Raw genomic sequence first — 5,000 nt, forward strand, 5'->3', positions numbered from 1 at the left:
AAGAGGGGAGAGGGAGAGGGAGAGAGAGGAGAGAGAGATGAGAGAGGGGAGAGAGAGGGGAGAGAGAGAGGGGAGAGAGAGAGGAGAGAGAGAGATGAGAGAGGGGAGAGAGAGGGGAGAGAGAGGGGAGAGGGAGAGAAAGAGGGGAGAGAGAGAGGAGAGAGGAGAGAGGAGAGAGGAGAGAGAGAGGAGAGAGAGAGAGAGAGAGAGAGAGAGAGAGAGAGAGAGAGAGAGAGAGAGAGAGAGAGCGAGAGAGAGAGAGGAAGGAGCAAGGAGAGAGAGGAAGGAGCAAGGAGAGAGAGGAAGGAGAAAGGAGAGAGAGGAAGGAGAAAGGAGAGAGAGGAATAGAGAGGAGACAGGAATAGAAAGGAATAGAGAGGAGAGAGAGGACGAGAGAGGAAGAGAGAGGAAGAGAGAGGAAGGGGAAAGGGAGAAGAAAAGGGGAAAGATGAAGACAAGAAAAACAAAGAAAGCTTTTAAATGTCACACTAAAAGGTGTTAGTCCTCAACGCGTGTTTTATCATGAGATTTTGCAATCATCTTCAGCACCCTTTTTTTAAGTCGTATATATGTATAAATGCTTATGCACATATCATACACAAGAACGTACAAAATAAAAACACAAACGCCGATACACTTTACGTTAAATACCCATTTCCCTTCCTCTTGCTTCCATTCCCTCCCCTACCCTTACTATTAATTTCACTCCACGCATTCATAACGGAACTCGAAATGCACCCAGAAGCGCCTACCAACTGGCTTCAAAATGTTCCCTTCACAGTCTCCTCCATTCTCCTCCCCGGCATCTGTTACGTGACCTGGGACCGAGCGCCCCACCTGGCACTGTAGCTTCACTCGGCACAGCAGGTCATACTGGCACCGGCAGCGTTGTTCACGGCTCATTGCACGTTCACCTTGTCCCAGGCACGGCCATGGCTCGACCCCGCACACACGAAGAAAGTCGGCGGATGATGGAGATAAAATTAGACACTGTTACTTCCATTGCCACTCCGTAATTGAAGCGCCTTGCCTACGCTGGCACTTTCGCTATTTCTTTGCACCGTCTCTTCGGTACTTTTCCATCTCCCTACTAAGTATAGTCCTTCTAATCGTTTTTACTCGGAATTCCATACGGTATGTCGCAATTATACGACGCCTTAAGATCTCCATCGCCAACTGGTCCGTAGTAACCTTTAGTGACGTCACTGCTTGCATGTGATACGCGAGCGTTACGTCATAAAGTGAACATGACGTCATATGGACACAGGGCGCTACAAACCCAGGGGATAAAAACAGTAGTAGCGAGTAAAAGCAGATTATAAAAAAATAGAAAATCAGGAATGATGACACGGATCTATTTCATCAGCCATTTTCAATACGCATACTCCCCTTTCACTCCCTGCCTTGATTCACCTTCACCCCCTCACCCCGCCCTCCCCGGCCCACAGATGCTCTCTTCCTCCTCAACGAGAGTGAAAGCTTCGCCTCCTAGCCACTTACGCTTGACCTTTCACCCGCACGCTCACTCTCGTTGCTCTGCGACCGAGGGGAAGAGCCCCCTCATTCATGTCCGCCTCGCGTTTTAGGGGTCATGTCACCTTTCTATCTAGTTCTAGAACAGGAGTAATGACAGAAGAGGAAAAAATATTATATATACATGTATGTATGTATGTATATATATACATGTATACATACATAATCACACATACACACACACACACACACACACACACACACACACACACACACACATATATATATATATATATGTATGTATACATATGTGTATATATATGCATATATGTATGTATGTATGTATGTATGTATGTATGTATGTATGTATGTATGTATGTATGTATGTATGTATGCATGTATCTATCTATCTATATATATACACACACTCGTATGCATATATATATACATATATGTATCTATATATGCAGATATATACATTCATATACATATGTGTGTGTATATATGTATGTATGTATGTGTGTGTGTGTGTGTGTGTGTGTTTATAATTATATCTATATCATATATATATATATATATATATATATATATATATATATATATATATATATATATAGGGTGCAACCTGGAACAAAGCGGCCTGCTTGCACATGCTCCATATTAATACAGAAACGCAGAGCCGCAGAGAAACACGGAAACATCCAAAGAAACACGATTACCACGACCCCTGGCGACAAAAGAATGAAAGTGAACTCCGTCGCTCATCCTCCCCCTCCCTCCCCCTCCCTCCCCCTCCCTGCTTCCTCCCTCGCCCCCTCCCCTCCCACCGCCCACCCTCACCAGCAGCTCCCAGCAACCCTCACCGTGGCCCACTCCCGTCCTGACCCACTAAACTTGACCTACTCCTCGCATCGCATCCCATCCCTCCCCTCCCTGCCCCCTCCCCCCGCGGCGCCAAGGCCTCTTCCCCCCGCATACCCCCACTCTTACTCACCTCACTCGAGCTATTTTAAGGTCGGAGTTTTATTGTAGGCTAATTGGTTGTTATTGTTTTGTTTTTCGGTTTACGAGAGAGAAAAAGGTATTCCAGCCATTGATTATACAATATATTTATTCTCTACTGCTAACTGATTTAGCTCTAAAACATTTCTTCCAAAACATATGCGCAAAATTGCAATTGATCGCACTGCATATATCATTAAGCAATTTAGAGATCTGTTAGCATAAAACCAGACAGCTACGATTCCACTACGAACAGAAAATAGAACAACGTCAAAGTACATGGATACGAGATGCGAGAAAGGAACTGAGCTCTCGGAGATGGAAGGCGAAGAGTAAACCGGGCGAGGGCGCGGAGAGCGGGGAAAGTGAAAGCAAGAGATGGCGGGCGATTTCGGGCGGCGGCTGGAGGAGGAGGAGGAGGGAGGAGGAGGAGGGAGGAGGAGGGAGGAGGAGGGAGGAGGAGGGAGGAGGAGGAGGAGGAGGGAGGAGGAGGGAGGAGGGAGGAGGAGGAGGAGGAGGGAGGAGGAGGGAGGAGGAGGAGGAGGAGGAGGAGGAGGAGGAGGGAGGAGGAGGAGGAGGAGGAGGGAGGAGGAGGAGGGAGGAGGAGGAGGAGGGAGGAGGAGGAGGGAGGAGGAGGGAGGAGGAGGAGGAGGAGGAGGGAGGAGGAGGAGGAGGAGGAGGAGGAGGGAGGAGGAGGGAGGAGGAGGAGGAGGGAGGAGGAGGAGGAGGAGGAGGGAGGAGGAGGAGGAGGAGGGAGGAGGAGGAGGGAGGAGGAGGGAGGAGGAGGAGGAGGGAGAGGAGGGAGGAGGGAGGGAGAGGAGGAGGAGGAGGAGGAGGAGAGAGGAGGAGGAGGAGGAGGAGGAGAGAGGAGGAGGAGGAGGAGGAGGAGGGAGGAGGAGGGAGGAGGAGGGAGGGGGAGGAGGAGGAGGGAGGAGGAGGGAGGAGGAGGAGGAGAGGGAGAAGGGAGGAGGGAGGAGGAGGAGGGAGGAGGAGGAGGAGGAGGAGGAGGAGGAGGAGGAGGAGGGAGAAGGAGGAGGAGGGGGGAGGAGGAGGAGGGAGAAGGAGGAGGAGGGGGGAGGAGGAGGAGGAGAGAGGAGGAGGAGGAGAGAGGAGGAGGAGGAGAGAGGAGGAGGAGGAGAGAGGAGGAGGAGAGAGGAGGAGGAGGAGAGAGGAGGAGGAGGAGGAGGAGGAGGAGGAGAGAGGAGGAGGAGGGAGGCGGAGGAGGAGGGAGGAGGAGGGAGGAGGAGGAGGAGGGAGGAGGAGGGAGGAGGAGGAGGAGGGAGGAGGAGGGAGGAGGAGGGAGGAGGAGGAGGAGGGAGGAGGAGGAGGAGGGAGGAGGAGGAGGAGGGAGGAGGAGGAGAAGGGAGGAGGAGGAGGAGGAGGGAGGAGGAGGGAGGAGGGAGGAGGAGGGAGGAGGAGGGAGGAGGGAGGAGGAGGGAGGAGGGAGGAGGAGGAGGAGGAGGGAGGAGGAGGAGGAGGAGGGAGAGGAGGGAGGAGGAGGAGGAGGAGGGAGGAGGAGGAGGAGGAGGGAGAGGAGGGAGGGAGGGAGGGAGAGGAGGAGGAGGAGGAGGAGGAGGGAGGAGGAGGAGGAGAGGGAGAAGGGAGGAGGGAGGAGGAGGAGGAGGGAGGAGGAGGGAGGAGGAGGGAGGAGGGAGAAGGAGGAGGAGGGGGGAGGAGGAGGAGGAGAGAGGAGGAGGAGGAGGGAGGAGGAGGAGAGAGGAGGAGAGAGGAGGAGAGAGGAGGAGAGAGGAGAGAGGAGGAGAGAGGAGGAGAGAGGAGGAGAGAGGAGAGAGGAGGAGAGAGGAGGAGAGAGGAGGAGAGAGGAGGAGGAGGAGGAGGAGAGAGGAGGAGGAGGGAGGCGGAAGAGAGAGAGGAGAGAGGAGGGAGGAGGAGGAGGGGAGGAGGGAGGAGGAGGAGGGGAGGAGGGAGGAGGAGGAGGGGAGGAGGGAGGAGGAGGAGGGGAGGAGGGAGGAGGAGGAGGGGAGGAGGGAGGAGGAGGAGGGGAGGAGGGAGGAGGAGGAGGGAGGGGGAGGAGGAGGAGGAGGAGGGGAGGAGGGAGGAGGAGGAGGGAGGGGGAGGAGGAGGAGGAGGGAGGAGGAGAGGGAGGAGGAGGAGGGAGGAGGAGGAGGTGGATGAGGAGGGAGGAGGGGGAGGAGGAGGAGGGAGGAGGAGGAGGAGGAGGAGGAGGGAGGAGGGGGAGGAGGAGGAGGAGGGAGGAGGAGGGAGGAGGAGGAGGGAGGAGGAGGGAGGAGGAGGGAGGAGGAGGAGGAGGAGGAAGGAGGAGGAGGGAGGAGGAGGAGGAGGAGGAGGAGGAGGGAGGAGGAGGAGGAGGAGGAGGAGGAGGGAGGAGGGAGGAGGGAGGAGGAGGGAGGAGGAGGAGGAGGAGGAGGAGGAGGAGGAGGAGGAGGAGGAGGGAGGAGGAGGAGGAGGGAGGAGGAGGGAGGAGGAGGAGGGAGGAGGAGGAGGAGGAGGAGGAGGGAGGAGGGAGGAGGAGGAGGAGGAGGAGGAGGAGGAGGAGGAGGAGG

General features: G+C 55.1%; 1 protein-coding gene across 1 annotated transcript in view; it reads right to left on the minus strand.

Moving 5' to 3' along the window:
* LOC125026196 (protein ecdysoneless homolog) overlaps positions 1-5,000 on the minus strand; it is a gene marked incomplete in the record, with an annotated part of 200,658 nt that overhangs the window by 186,090 nt on the left and 9,568 nt on the right.

This window comes from Penaeus chinensis, chromosome 6, assembly GCF_019202785.1.
Source record: "Penaeus chinensis breed Huanghai No. 1 chromosome 6, ASM1920278v2, whole genome shotgun sequence".
Taxonomy (NCBI): Eukaryota; Metazoa; Arthropoda; class Malacostraca; order Decapoda; family Penaeidae; genus Penaeus; species Penaeus chinensis.